This window comes from Accipiter gentilis, chromosome 3 (assembly GCF_929443795.1).
Source record: "Accipiter gentilis chromosome 3, bAccGen1.1, whole genome shotgun sequence".
Lineage (NCBI taxonomy): Eukaryota > Metazoa > Chordata > Aves > Accipitriformes > Accipitridae > Astur > Astur gentilis.
This window is the reverse complement of record NC_064882.1, coordinates 35,466,004-35,482,250: the sequence shown is the minus strand read 5'-3', so window position 1 is coordinate 35,482,250 and position 16,247 is coordinate 35,466,004. Positions and strand designations below refer to the sequence as shown.

The following is a 16,247-nucleotide window of genomic DNA, read 5'->3' as shown; positions in this document are numbered from 1 at the left end:
TTCTTCCATGTCCCAAAAGGGTTAAGCTAATTAGCAAATCACCATAGGGCCGTAGTCTAATGTATTCCAGTATTTGAAGCATATCATGGATAGTCAGATCGTTAGACACTGTATCTTGGGGAAATTAATTTACTTAAGAAGTAAACAACAAAAAAAGAAAAGAAATAGAAAAACTAAAATAACATGGTACGTTGATGGAGACCAAGTCTGTGGCAACCCATCGTGCACCTGAATATAGGGCACATACGGGGTATACATAGTGCTCTGGGAGCAGCCCCCTGGCTGGGGAAAATAGCTAGCCTTAACAAATTCCTGTTACCTGCCTTAGTGCTAAGCATTTGAATGCTAAACTGAAAGCAAATCTGCAATATTGTCTTGGCATTTGTAGAGCTGTAAGCTGGCAAATTTATGCCCTTGAGTGAGGTAAGGTTTTTTCTATAAAAATTCCTCAGCCAGGATGACTGTGCACAAGCTGTGTGCACAAGGATGCATTTTCTGCGCTCTCAAAAAAATGCCTTTACTGCATGAGAACCTGCTGCCACCCCCATCTGCAGCACTGTTTTCCTCAGGCATACACCTCCTGTTTGGAGAGATGGCAGACATTATTTCTCTTCTTTTGATAGCTCTCTGTAATACATTTTAGCACTTCCTATTCTATCAAGAAAGTCTGCCAGTCTGTATCATATATTTAAAAGGTATATATTATACCATGCAGTCATACTCTAGCTGAGTTACTACTAGCAACACTTGAGTAGCTTTTCCTCAAATTTGTGGTGTTATTTTATTGTTTACTTCCCAGAGTCTTTTCTTTTCCCACATGAGTTGTCTCTCTCTCTCTCTCCTTTAAAGGAGAATGAAGGTGTCTGCAAAGCTAAAATCAGGTCTGTAAGTTATAAGTAGAGGATTGCAGAGGTACTATGTACCCTGTCTTCATAGTTTGGTGAGCTCTTTTAAAGTGTAATTATTGAGAAATGGTTGCTTTGCTTTTCTCATGAAAACACTCCTACCTGAATAACTGAGGGGGAAAAAGCTATATTCAATGAGCTGATTAGATTCTGGATTGACATAATGCGCTCTTTAGTCTCCACTTTTTTTCAGCAGGAGGATACTGGCCTTCTAGTAAAAATAAGAGTTGATAGTAGTAAAAATAAAGATTTTGACACCTAACTCACATCTGAGTATTTTCAAGTGGAGGTTTTATGTGGATTTTGATAAATGTTGAATTGTACTCTAATTTGAGGTGAACTACTAGAAATGCTGACTAAGGGCTCCAGCATCTGATCTTGTGAAGCCATGGGGAAGAACTGTGTGTAGAGGAAGAAGGATAAAAAATAAAAAAGAAGAAATTCTATTGCATGAAACTTGTGAATATACGAAGTTCACATCAAGTATCCGTAGCAACTATAAGGTCTTTTGCTGCATTGCCATTTCTCATCTGCTGATAATTACATTGTAAACTGGTCATGATAGAGATCTTTCCTCCTCTGTATTACTGAAGTGCTTGACATACTTTAAGACAATTAAGTAATTTGCAATAAAAATATATTAAAATAATTGTAATAAATTTCTGAGGTTAGTCAGTCTTAGCCCCACTTTATACTCAATTAACAAAGACTGTTAAAGCCAAATAGGTTTGCTGGAATTTCAACCCAGAATCTGAATGTTGCCTAGTGAGATACCACTTTCTATTACTTCCATCCAAACTCTTAATTCTGCATTAGATAAAGTGGCAAACTGCTCAGGAGAGAGAAATCCTGTAAAAAAGGTAACAGAGATGAAGAAATGGTAGGAAAATAGTTTCATTTTGGGAAAAAAGTCAGTGTATCTTTGCTCTGTAGAGATCTGTTAACTGTCAGAATGCAGTGCAATGGAATTTCACTGAACACCAACAGAGGTTTTTTGCTAGGGATCACTTGTTTTAATGGACAGAGAAAAACAATGTAGTGGTTTTAAAAAAATATATGACAATTCTAACCTTGCAAAAGGTAATCAGAAAAAAAAACTTTGTTGTCTGCTGAAACGAATCTTTACATTGTCAATGCTTAGTTAGCATTTAATCATTTGGTGATGAATTTAGGAAAAGGGTTGTAGTACCTAAGCCTGCTTATCTTTCCCAAGAATTTTCCATTTAAGTTACTCTTATCTGAAGCTGTGGAAAAGTTTTTCATTTGAAAATTGACTATACTAGATGGAAATTCATGGTTATCCATTTAGCAATGATTAGCGATTAATTTCAGGGTGGTTTTAAGTGATCTGATTTTCGAAGCTCTGCAAAATGGCAGTTTCCATTGACTTTGCCTGTTAATTTTTGGGTTTGAGATCTTTCGGCTTAGAGTATTTGTGCATTAAAAATAAATTATTTTGAAAGTACCTATGCAACTGTAGGTACCACATCACCCGGTAACTTGAGGTTCATTCAACTGGTGTAGTTCAGTATTGAGTTTTGGTAAGATGTAATTAATAGATTGGGAGCAGGTACTGTAGTTCTTATATAGTTCTTATTCTTAATGCTGAATATTTCTGTGTCAGCAAAGCACCATACATGTGAGTGGCAACAGATCATAGGTCATAAACCAAGGCTCAGGAATAGGAACAAGCTCTAGCATAAAGCTTATAAAGTGCTGCTGATGGGACCACAATAAAGTGCTGTCGTGTATACATATGATGGTGCCTAAGGGTTACTTAAGAGAATTCTTGAAATCCTGAAAAATAGTCCCTCATTTCTGGAAAGATTCTTTGCATTAAGTAGTATAAGCAATTCATACCATCTTTTTCAGATGCCCCAAAAAACTAGAGGATAAAGTTCTGTTTTGTAGGGAGGCCTGAGATGTCTTTCATATCTGACTAGAGTTTTCATGCTTTTTCCATACTGACTTAAAGTTTAACAAATACATCAAGTTTTTAAATGGTTACCTGAGTTGGGCTCTTCCATACAGTATTTCTGGGCTTTTTCAATTAGTATTGTGGACCTGGAAAAGCAAGTATGACTATACTGTTTGATCTGACTACAGTGGTTACTGAAGAGAAAAGAAGGATGTTTTGCTACTGTCAAGGTAAAGTACATATACGTTATTTCTTGTCTAAAGTGGTGACCCACCCAAATTCTGATTCTTTTTATTTCCGTCTTGGTGGGCTTATTCAGAAATAAATCCTTGATTGGATGGAAGTAAAAAACACTTTGTGTTTTCTTTAGTTGTTGCAAGGACTTCCTCATTGTGCTGGGAAGTCCACAACTAATGGTATCTGAAATAAACCCCACTGGAAGTCAAGATGCAGATTTGTAGTCAGGTGGGTTTAGAATAGCTTGAAATTCCAAATATCAAGTTTTTGCATCATCCCAGGAGATCCAAGAACTAGGATGGTGACTGAATCTTTGTTAGCTAACGTAAGAGCCAAAGTAAATTTAATCAGTATTTTTGGAGACAAAAAAGATATAGCGAAATGCATTTTGGCCTCTTTTGTATTTTTTCCATGCATCAATTTGCATTTACTTTATGAGGTGTTTGTAGCATTAAGCCTCAAACTGCACTGGTTTAAATGAAGTACAGTAACCACTTTATGTTAAAATATTAATTACATGCCACACCTTACCTGTGTATACAAGCAAAGCTAGGCAGAGTTCCAATGTCAAACTGTATATGCACTGTAAAAAGAATATTTTACTATACATTAAACTGGAGAAAGACAGCTTTTAACAGAATAAAACCCAATCATTTTAATGGAGCTGTTGAGCAGCATTACGAGATATCAATGATCAAATAAAACCTCGTTTTTCTTTAAACTGTTTTAGATTCTGTAGGGGTCCACCCTAATTGGTTGTGTAATACTAGATAAATAATAATTAAGAAGAATATAACAGGAGGAAAGAATTCTCTGACTGCTAGACTGGGGACCACGCTGGCTCTGTGGGTGTGTAATTAAACAATGCATCAGGCACCTGTTCTTTGTAACCACTGTAGTCAAATGTGGCATAAAGTAAAGAATTTTAAGCTTTAAACAAAATATCTCATGTGACCACCAGAATAAGGATTTTAGAAATGTGGTAGCTGGGGAAGTCCTTGATGTGTAGGTTTGCTGCCTGTTGGGAAGAATGCAGTAGGGATTCTTTTATTAAAATCACACAAGAAATGTTTTTAGTGTCAATTGAGGAATAAAATTAGTAAATAGGAAAGTATGTGTAACTGTAAGTTGTCATCATCTCTGAACTGTATAGAATCCTACAAGTAAATGGAGCCTTTCATGAACTCTCAACAGACTCATTTGTAAGAAAAATTCTGTGCGTCCCTAGTGCAAAGTGCCAAGAGAGAACTGCATTTCTAGGATCCCTTAAATGACTTTGTCTTGTAGACACTAACATAGATACAGCTTCTACAACAGGCACTGAATTGGTTCTTCTGCTTCTGTTGAGGTAAAACTATGTCCGGTTTGGACACAACATTATTTCTGATGTGGTCATCACCTATTCTAGAATATCTTATTTGAGTACAGTTTTTAAGCTTTTCAGAGCAGGAACAGTTGTGTGTTTATATGTTATCTGTGCAAATTGCAGTCTTTATAACTAACTGCTATAATTAAAATAATACATAATAATTATAGCAGTAAGGCTGTGTGAGTAGGGACTATAAGGACCTTAAGGATGATTTGTTTTCAAGAAATACAGAGAAGTATCAGCATCTTTTAGGAGTCCAAATTTAGGGAGCTCTGAAAACCATGAATAATTTTGGAAAAGTGGTCTTTCAAGACTTTGGTTTTGTTTCTTGCCAGAGGATACTTTATGATCCTTGTCAGGAACAATTGCTTTTTAACTATTCTCATCACCATAAATTGACTCCTATCTCAGGAATTTGACTGTCAGCCAGTCAGAGAGAACAGGCTGACAGAGCACATCTGATAGCCAAAGGAGTGATATCAGAGCTAGTTAAACAGTATTTTAGCATGAATCACTGACTGAGACCCTCCTGCCATACAGCTGAAATGTACATTGCAGCAAAAGCAAACAATACATGGCTGGAGTGTCAGATATCAGTGTCTTCAGGGCATGGATAGTGCTATGAAAATATTCACTATCTAGCTGTCCTCCAAAAATAAATGAATTGGAAGAGTTGAGCCTGGCTGTGAAAAACTAATTATAGCTGAGGCCTTTGCATTCTTGGCAAAGACCGGTCTCTTCCTTTTTCTGAAGTTGCTTTTAAAGAAGTTAATTTAAGGTGATTTGAGCATAGCTATAGCCTTGGGATAATTACTGCACTGCAGATTTATTGTTTAATAAAAATATTAATTTGTTAATCAGAATACATAATATTCTCACTTATCACTCCTGTCCATACGCAACTTGAATGAATAAGTATGTGATTATGTTATCCTTTTAATGGATTTCTTTATCTAACCCTCTGTCTTTTCTAATGCAGTTGTCCCCAAATAGAGACCCATACCCATTATTTAGTTGCTGCAGAGGTAAGGAAAAACATAGCCAGAGGCATTAAAATACTCTTGGTATAGTGAATTGCAAAAAGGAAAAATAAAATTGCATGGAGTTGCAGCAAATGATAAAGAATAGTGTGAAATCCCGAGCCTGTAAAAACCATTTCAGAGCTCTTTAATAGTACATTAAAGAACAGCACTGGATTTCACTGTATTCATGTGTTTGTAGAGTTATCTAGGCAATGCAACTGTAGAAAGTACTTAGAATTTTACAATAGGTGCAAAGATGTCTTTTCACAGATCTCCATAGAGCCACTTGCTTTCCAATTTATTTGGGACTGTTGTTCTTCTAATTGTAGCAAACAAGTTACTATTTTGTACCAGGGATGCCCTTTAAAAATATCATTATCTCAAGCTTTCGCAAGTTTATTGCTATTGAAGAGAGGAAGAGCACTTAATAGAGCTGAAATGAATGTTAGCACCACCAACCAGATTTCCTTTTTCACTCTAGTGGTTTATTCCATTAGAATTTTCAGGTTTTATCCAGAGTCTGAGATCCTTAGCAAAGAGGGACTTGGGAAGTATAGCGAGGAATATTAAATTACAGATAAAGGGTCACATCACAAAGCTGATACTCAGCTAACTAGCATTGATATTTTAGTGTAATGTGGCTGCAGTCAATGAAGTTATTCCTGTGGAAATGGGTAACAGGATTCAGTCCAAGATTTATTGTCTTACTAATTTTATTTCTTCAGTTGATGAGTTTTAATCAGTATGGTGTCATTGTGGAAGCTTTTAAATTGCATGCTTCTGTTTCCCTCTGGATTAATTTCTCATTGAAGCATTTTAAAAATGAGCCATTCTCTATTGTCACAGGTGCAGGTGGTGTATCCAACTTGAAAAACATGTATTATGAATTTATTGAAAGTTAGACAAAAAAACCATTCACACAGTTTTAGGTACAATTATACGAAAAGATAATGTATAAATAATTTAATCAGCTCTGCCAGAGGGGAGAATTCTCTTAAATGAGTCTAATTATTCTCGTTCCCATGTGAGCTTGGACTTGAAATTAACCTTGCAAAGCACAATCTTTTGCAGAGTATTAACATAAAGAAGAAGAAAATATAACTTGCTTTGCTTATTGGCTAAAATCTTTTAACTTGAAGAGTGTTCTATACAAGAACAGCAATGTCATAAAAACGCTCACACGGTCATCTCAGGTATTGTAAATCTTTCAGTCTGTACCTCTGTGTTCTGTGTGATCTTTAAAACCTGAGACCGTGGAGGCTTTTCTCACTATTGAAGTAGCCAGGGTACTTCTCATTAATGTAGATATTTCTCTCTTTTCTGTTGTTATAATACACACTGGCAAGGACTGCACTTTAGCAGTGCTGTTGCATGTGAAATTGCAGGAGTTAAGGGAGGTCACTTTTAGGGCCTTTGGAATAGAAATGGTCTGTAAATAAAGGCAATATTAACTTTAACAAAGTTACAACACCAGAGTTAAGAATAAGTCTATTTTGACTGTTTTCATACTGACTACAAGCTATCTTGTCTGGAATTAATGTTCTGAAAGCACATCAAGCAAACAAACAGGCAGACAGCTGTGAATATTGAACCCTTTTGTCTTGGAGAATAATATTGGTGTTTCAAACTCCTGGAATCCATATTTCTCTGCCGTACTTAGAGACCAAGCTGATGGGCACTTTGTAAGTCCCTTCCTATAAATTAAGCAACTAGATAGTAAGTCTTGCCAAAAGGTTTTCATCAGATGTCTTATATAATTTAATATAGATGATTTGGAAAACTTTCACTATGGAGATTCTCAGGAATCTGTTCCTCATTTTCATTCTCACATTGCTCATACTGAGATTTCTTGGCAGTGCTAAGTTAGTTGCAGTCAGAAATATCAATATAAATTCTGAATGTAAGCCTTTATTGGTATTTTTAAAGTACCTATTTTTCAGAAGTATCTGGGTATTTCTGAAGATACTTTTATTTGACTACTTCCATAACAAACATGCAGGGAAGGGGAGAGCGTTATGCTCTAGAAGACACTTGTAGCTAGCTGGATTTTGCAAAAAATGAGTCCTTTGTGATTTGAATTGTAACTTCAGTTAAAATATGGAATTTTTCTACTCTACTGGGCTATAAATACTGTTGTATTGGAGTTTTCCGAAAGTTATATGGAGGAATAAATTGCATATTGGGAAAGAAAAATCACCACCAAAATGGTCTAAAGAGTCTATACCTTCCAGCTGGAAGTTCTGTGTCTGCCTTTTAATAGGCAGATCTTCCTCAGCTGCATGTGATTTTATTAATTATCAAGAAGAAATTTCTTGATGGTATTACATGTTAGTGCATAGGTTATTCATTTAAAAAAAAAAAAAAAAAAAAAAGACATTTATCTCTTCTTTCCAAGTTATATGGGAAAAAATCCCTGGCTACCTGTAAGATGGAGTTTAGGAAGTTATATATGTTGTATTTCTCTGTACTACCAGAGACTGGATTCAGCAAACCAAGTAGATCCCTCTCAGTTCTCGTTTAAACATCTCATTGATTTCAGGAAAGCAAGGTTGTGAATGATGAGATGATATTGCTTTAGTTTATAATTGATCCTTGCCTTATTATGTTGGAGTTGCACCCTTATCTTGGAACCCTTGCTAGTATGGTGCCACTTATCATACTACATAGAACAGTGCTGCCTAAGAGAAGCCCAGCTAGGTGACTTAGTAGGTCTCTTCTATTAATAATTTATATGTACCTGAGGATCTTCTGGTATTTATGTTCTAAATGTAACGTTAAGCATCCCACAATAGTTTCAGACAAATTGTAATTAATTAATATGCAAATAATATATCAACTAAATGTGACTTTGCAGCCTTTCAGTGATTGAGTTCTGTACACAGAAAAAACGCAGATGTGCATTTACAAAGGCAGGTCTTCCTCTATTGACTCATCCACTTAATTTTGCTCTCAGCTGTGTATATGCAGATAATTACTTCTTTGCTCTTGAAAATTTGAATGTGCATGTGGTTGTGGCTAAAGCAGGCATGTGACTGTCTACAGATGAAAATGCAGGTGTTCTGTTCTAAAAAACAAGCCAAAAGTTCATCTCTTAAATAAATTAACATTTTCCAGTATCTACTTGTAAATTCATTATTCTCTAAGTAAATTAATGGGTGCAATGTATATGAACAGGCCAATCTATGAGAAAGTTTGAACATGACTTGCACCATTTTAAATACTCTCTTTCCTAGCAGTGCTATTCTAAGCTTTCAACGCTTATTCAAATGTTGCAGCTACTCCATAGACAGTTTCTGTTATATATTGGACTTGTTTTTCTTCAACTCGCATACAGCAAAGTCTGTGACATTTACTGAATGTATGGCAGTAAAAGCAATTTCCTAAAATTTGACTGTACATTTGACTGTACTGTTGATTCTTTTTTCAAGTATTATTTGCATAATGGAGACTTGGGGTTTCATTGCTGCTTTCTGATTTTTTTCTATCGATGTAATAGGAATGTAAAGTAATTTTGATGTTACAAGGATCAGAATGAGATCTGTCAAATTCAGAAGGAGTCTTTAGACTGGTCTGCATTCTGGGGAAAAAAATCCGAAAGACAAATGTAATAATAACAAAAGAACCTCTTAATACCAACTAACTGAGAAGAGAATGGAGTGAATGCTCGCATGCCTGGAGTACTGTGGGTAGGGAGGGGAGAGACCACTAAAGCAGAATCCAGAACTATTGCTGTTGCTGGCCCGTAAGCTGACCTTTGCCAAAACTTTGGCACTTCATGCCTCAGTTTCATTACCTGTAAAACATTGACACCACTACTGACTCTCCTTTGCTTTGAACTTAATGAATGGAAGATGTTTCCTAATCCTATTTTTAATTTCTTGCCAAATATCTCCAATTGCAAATGAAACTTGAGACGGAAAGTCCAGAAGTTACAGCTTTGGTTCAGAATTTTGGTATTTTAAGTTCTGTCCCTGGCTTCCTGTTCGGCCTTGAGCAAATCTTGTTAGTCCCCTAGTCCTGAGGGACTCTGGTTCCTATCAGTCGCCAGTTCAAGCAGCGACATCTTGCTTTCTAAACACATTTCAAGGGTCTGAATGTTCACCTCTGTGCTCCTCATGTTTTGTAAGTTTTATGGTGTTAGAAGACAGAAATAGAAAGCTAAATGAGGCATGAATCTCGCTGAAGCTTTAGATATGATGTTGTGAGGGAGCATGGGCCGTCTTGAACCGACAGCGGTACGCTGAGCATAAATGTGAGGCCATTGCCCAAGGAGCACCACTCCAGCATGCAGAGCTCCTTATTATCCACACTGTATAAATGTGTATTACCTATAAGACAGGAGGATGTACTGAATATATCATCCTATCTCTGGGTGTGCTAGGGCTCAAGAGTAGCTTAGTTTTTATACCTTGTTTACCTAACATGGACAAATTCTCTTTCGTGGCTAGTTCTGAGTAGCTGGTAAGTTTATTGCTACTGCAGTCTCTTAGCTATGTCCATGTCTTTTCTTCTTCCACTAACATTTCTTTTTCATCTAACTTAGGCTGTAATCCTCGAGTTAAGAAATCTCGGAAGTCCACCGAACTGTGTTAACATTACTTAACCTCTTTTTTGTATGCACTTTGTACTTGTTCTTTATGTTATGAGCAATCCATTTGTGTTTGCACAGCACCTAACATAATTGTCTATGACTTGGCCTTCCACATAGAGCTAAAAGCCCATAGCAGCTTTTACTCTTCCTGTATCTCATAATCCTGGTTTGAGGACAAATACAGAAAAAAAGCTGTCAGAAGCCTTTGTACTATCATAATGGCACCATCTATACACCATTGATGGAGGCATTTTATTGCCAATCAAAATCAAGCCATTTAAATTGATATTTTCAGCAAATCACCACCTAAGTGAGACTGTTGCAAGAGTTCCCAACTCCAGTATGATGTCTGAAGAATCATTGTTATAAAGACCATGGAATTAAAAAAGGAATTGGGCTGACATTGTACTACTAAGTAATTTCCAAGTATGGATCAATACCTTGCATTAGCAGATATTAGGTCCAAGACAGCTTGAAAGAGCACACACTTATGCAGCAGTTTCTGCTTGTGTGGTTCAGAAGAGTCAAATGGTACAGACAATGTAATTGCAACTCTCCAGGCTTTTAATGTAACCCATATAGTATGTGCTTTTAGTGGAGCAGTGGGCGAATGCTGTGTGATAAAAACATTGACACTGTGGCTATTAGGGGTACTTAGAATATAAATACTGGATCATCTCTCTGCCTAAGGTAAAAACACTGGAAGTTGAAGAAAAGGCCAAATCCATTAACCTATTGACAATCCATTCCAGAAACCCTTGACTCTTGGACAGGTCTGAAAGACAGAGATTCAGAAGTTGGACCCTATCCAATGGTGTCCTTACTGTCGTGACATGCCTATTGTAGAATTGTCATTCAATAGTGAGAACATATGGTGTATCTTTAAGAAATGAGAAGAAAGGAGTATGTGGATGGTTATTTAAAAGTTAGGGCTTGCTTCTTTCTTTCATAATAAGGTTGACATAATCACATCATGATGTTATCAAGCATACTGAGGCCTGATTCTGTCCCTGCTTCCCTGATGTACACAACCTGGAAGAAAAATGTAGCCATTTGGAATTAATTCCCTCAGCTGGCACATGGTATAGGAATGATATAACCACCATGTAGGAAGTGTAAAACTGGTAGAGCTTGATTTGTAAGCATCACAGTTCCCTCCTTGTAATGAAAATAGTGTGCGCTAAATGACTAACAGAGGAAACCACTCAGAGAAATGCTTATATTAAAAGTGTAGAGCCTCAGCAGGACCACAGTAATCAATTACCCTAAACTGAAGCCCTGGCAGCTTCTATGAATTGCTATTGATTTCAGCTACCAGTCAGTGAATCTTTCTAGGACTAGGCTAGAATGTAGGTGTGAGATGCAGACAAAATTAGGAGCTGGAAAAAACCTCTGTGGAAAACACAGGCAACAGCCAGGTTCGGGAAGATATATTATGCTGAAGTTTATTTTTTGAAAGTGCTTAAAAATTGCAAAAACCAAAATCCCCCACAGCAGTCAAAATGAAGTATCACATCAGCATATATTGAAATAAGAAAGATGAGAACTTCTGTTTTCTTACAAAGTTGTTATGGAAAATTCTGTCTGGCTTTCTAAAGAAAGCCTCTGTCTTCCATTGCAGTTGAATAAAGGCGGGTCAGTTAATTTTTTTTTCCTGTAGCCTTCATCTGACTATACTAATGATTTTCTTCTTGCAGTGAACCCTCAAGTCATATAAAAATGATCCAAAATAACGATGTAAGATTCAGTCCTCTATATGCTATAGATTGTGAGTTACAAGTTTGTTGTCTACAAAACTCGGTTTCTTATAGAATTCCTTGATGGTTTCAGGAAGATGAAACAGCTATTTCTTTATGCATACTGTTCACTTCAAAGAGAATTTAATCCGTTTTGAGGAGACTGCTATGTTTCCATTATCATAAAAGAAAACTCATTCTGGGACCTTTTTTGCTCAGCAGGAACCCTCTGTACTTCCACATTCTTGTTATACGTGTTTTGGCATGAGCATAAAGCAGGCATGCTCATTTACATTCTAGCTGATCAAGTGGAGAAGTCTGATTAATGTCAATTTTGGATCAAGGTGAGGGTCATATTTGTAACCTGCACTAAAAGGAACTTTATGGAGTGACTTCTCCCAGAGGAGGATATTTCTGTTAGATCAGTGGCCCAGAGGCAGTGGAACAAATATTCTTCCTCCTGTCATCCTCATTTTAATATCAGCTGCACAACAGCAGCACAAAATACTAGATTAGAACTAAACATACCGTATAACTGAATCGTGTACTCAGATGGCATCCCTCTCACTGTGTATCATTGCAGGTTGTTAATCATGCCTTTCCTTATGCTCTTTCCTCCTTGCTCTCCCACTGGTTTGCTTCCCTCCCTCCGTTCCCTCAGATCTTTCCCTAAAGCCTCCTTTTTCCTCTCTGTCGGGTCCTGTCCTGCATGCTCGCTCTTCTGTTATACAGCTGTGTTTTTGAATAATTTTGGGAAAGCAACATAGACACAGCCAAAGTTAAAGGTTACGTTGCCTTAGAGTATCTTTGTTGGCTTTCCCAAAATTAACTCCTTGTCTTGTAGCTCTACTAACCCAACTGTAAAAACATCATCTCTCACCATTGTGGTCTCCGAGCTTGCTAGACCTTTCGTTTCCATTTTGCTGTGGAGAGCATCTAGAAAATCTGTTGGCCTCTTCATAGCTTTATCTTGTTTCACTGAGCAAGGCAGTGGAGGGGAGACCTGGTATATAAGACAGTAAACAGTTGGGTTAGGAGGGACAGACCTATTCTATTTTTTGTGAGCAAGAAGATATTTTCTGATCCTTGTTTTAATGTTAATGAATTAAAAGACTGCCAGTGCACTTCAGCCCATTGCTGGCAAGGCGCTAGTTCAGCCTTCCCTTAGTGCAAGTAACTACAAGGGATCAAAATGCCTCGTTCATGGCAAGCATGTGTGGGAGTCAAAGCAGTGTGAAGATCTTTTTCATTTTCTAAGGGGAAATTCCTACCCCGTTCAGGCATAGGAACACCAGCTTTCTTAGGACAACAGAATTATATCCTAGTGCACTGCCAGTGGTGAACTGTTTGGTCTTTCTGTCTTAGATAGCTTTGGTCTTAGTTGTTTTGTCCACTCTCTGAAAATGAACCACATTACTTGTGTACAACAGGAGTCAGATGTGACTGGTATTTCAGATGTGAATGAACTGGGGGAGACGGATGGTGTCCCACTCAAGACATCCCTCCAGAAGGCAGGATTGTAAGGAAAGTCATCAGTGTAGGAGGCGACTCTACAGATTTGTGCCATTAGAATACTTTTCTGCTTCGCAATGGAGTTTTCATTTCATCAGTTCCTGCCAGATTCCCTCCTCTTTTTGCTCTTCAAGTTCACCAAAGGACCTGTTTCTGAAGCACACTGTCTGTTCCAATTTTTTTTATATTTTCGTGCCATGCGACGTTGTGCTTAAAAGGAAGAAGACACAAAGGGAAGATGGAAAAATAGAAATACAAAATGTCCCAAGGGAGATGCTTGCCCTTACCATGTCATGCTAGTTCAAATAGAGTTCCCACACATCACATGTCAAGCTGTACTTGATTGTTTTCAAATACCTGGCAAAAATCATGAGAGGAGGAAAATGTTCTTTTGTGTGACGTGTTTCTTTTGATACATTGGGTTCTGTAGCTGTCAAAGCAAAGGCTGTTTTTCCATCTATTATTACAAATGCATTTGGGCTAAATCTCTTCTGCAACTCTCTATTCCCTTGATTGTTTACTTCAATACAAGTGTTACTGGTTTTTTTTTTTTCTAAATCTAAGGAAACGATGAATTTTCAGTAGTGCATTTTCTCTATGATCCTCAGTAGGCAATGAGGTTCCTTCTCAGTGGAGATTTAGATCACATCTGGAAATGCAGTCTCTTTCAAGTATTTTCTGCTTTTCTGGCAGGAGAATGGAATATTTAATTTCATTATTCAGCATAGGGTTATTCATTTCATGCAACGAAGGGAAATTCATCAATACTGTCTTCAGCATCCAGAAAAATGATACTTACCATGACTGTTTCGCATACTCTATTTATATTTTATAGCTTTCTCATCACTCAGTAATTATTCATCTCTCTGCTGAGAGGTTAAATTCTTGTATTGAGTTACTATAATTTCTCTGAACTCCTGAAAGCAATTGCTTTTACTTAAAGGTATTTCTTGAGACACTGTATTGGGTTTGTGTGGTGGAGTTTTGGTAGTGGGGGAGGGGCTACAGGGGTGGCTCCTGGGAGAAGCCGCTAGAAGCTTCCCTGGCTCCAAGTCGGACCTGCCTCTGGCCAAGGCTGAGCCCATCAGTGATGCTGGTAGCACGTATGCGATAACGTGTTTAAGAAGGGGAAGGAAAAAAAAACCCTGATGGAAAACCTGCTGTGGAGAGAGGAGTGGGATGTGAGAGAAAGAGCCCTGCAGACCCCCAGGTCAGTGCAGAAGGAGGGGGAGGAGATGCTCCAGGCGCCAGAGCAGAGATTCCCTTGCAGCCCGTGGGGAAGACCATGGTAAGGCAGGCTGTCCCCCTGCAGCCCGGGGAGGTCCACGGGGGAGCAGATCTCCACCTGCAGCCCAGGGAGGACCCCAAGCTGGAGCAGGGGGATGCTCGAAGGAGGCTGTGACCCCATGGGAAGCCCACGCTGGAGCAGGCTCCTGGCAGGACCTGTGGCCCCCTGGAGAGAGAAGCCCACGCTGGAGCAGGGGAAGAGTGAGGAGTCCTCCCCCTGAGGAGGAAGGAGCGGCAGAGACAATGTGTGATGAACCGACCCTAACCCACATTCCCCGTTGCCCTGCGCCATGGAGGAGGAGGAGGTAGAGAAAATTGGAAGTGGAGTTGAGCCCGCAAAGAAGGGACGTGTGGGGGGAAGGTCTTTTAAGATTTGGTTTTATTTCTCATTATCCTACCCTGATTTCATTGGTAACAAATTAAATTGAGGTTTTTTTCCCCGAAGTTGAGTCTCTTTTGCCCATGACCGTAATGGTGAGTGATCCCCTCCCTGTCCTTATCTCGACCCATGAGCACTTCATTATATTTTCTCCTCCTCATCGCACCAGGGGAGAGGAGTGAGCGAGCGGCCATGTAATGCTTAGTTGTTGGCTGGGCCTAAACCACAACAGAGAGATTCACCAAATACAAATAATGGAATAAAGGTTATTTTTTTCCTGTTGATTTTCAAGAGTACTTAGTAACACCTTGTAAAAGGGACAAATCAGTGTTGCGACAACTTAACATTCATTGCACTAATGTTAATCATGATGGATTCTTGGAGATGGATGCAAATGTGATAGTGGAAGTAAGTGGGAATGCGGTTGAAATGCAACATTAATTCATTCCCAGTTGTTATTAAGCGTCACAAGATATTCATAGTTTTGCTGATATTTTCCTTTTGAAACCACTTGGTGTAAAAAAAAACCCCATCAGTGTGATGTATTTGTCTATGCAAAGTTATCAAGATAATTATCTCTGAATCTTTTGTATTATGTTTAATTTCAGTGTAGTGTCCCAGATCTGCATTTTTGGGAAAGATCAAAGTATAGAGTGTAAAGGTGGTGATAGACTGTACCCCATTCCCACAGAAATCAATTAAAGGTCTTCCATTTGGGAAGTGAGCACAGTGGGAACAGAAACAGGCTTAGTATCACAATATGTGATTTATCTTGCCATCAGTAAAACAGATTTCTCATTTATCTTATCCTCTGAGATGTTTAAATTTTGAACTTCAGCTGATTCAAATTTTATGTTTGGGGAATCCAGGCACTGAGATGATTTGTGTTTCGGGCACTGAACTAGGACTCAGTAGATCTGGGTTTGTTCTGTCATGCATTTCCCATGTGATCTTATGCAAATCCTTTATTGCCTCTCACACAGCCTCATCAGTAAAATAGGGTAATGTTACTCTTCTTGTTCGAAGGATTTGTTAACATTTGGATGGCTTATCTACAAGGGATTGCTGAAGGCCATATGAAAATGTACAGTCTTATTTAAATGTACTGCTTTACATATATATCCTTCTTTCATGTTATGCTTCTACACCTATTGCTTTCTTACAGACCTCACATGGGACCCTTTCTTTCATTCTTTTCTTTATAAGCAATCTTCCACAGGCTGGCCTTCTCCTCCAAATACATGCTAATCAGGTCCTGGTTTTTAAGCTCACCAAGGCAGGTACTATGTAT

At 38.1% G+C, this 16,247-nt stretch overlaps 1 protein-coding gene across 9 annotated transcripts in view; it reads left to right on the top strand.

Annotated features, from left to right (window-relative positions):
• PPP2R2C (protein phosphatase 2 regulatory subunit Bgamma) overlaps positions 1 to 16,247 on the top strand; it is a 203,960-nt gene that overhangs the window by 154,475 nt on the left and 33,238 nt on the right. The gene's annotated exons all lie outside the window — the stretch shown is intronic.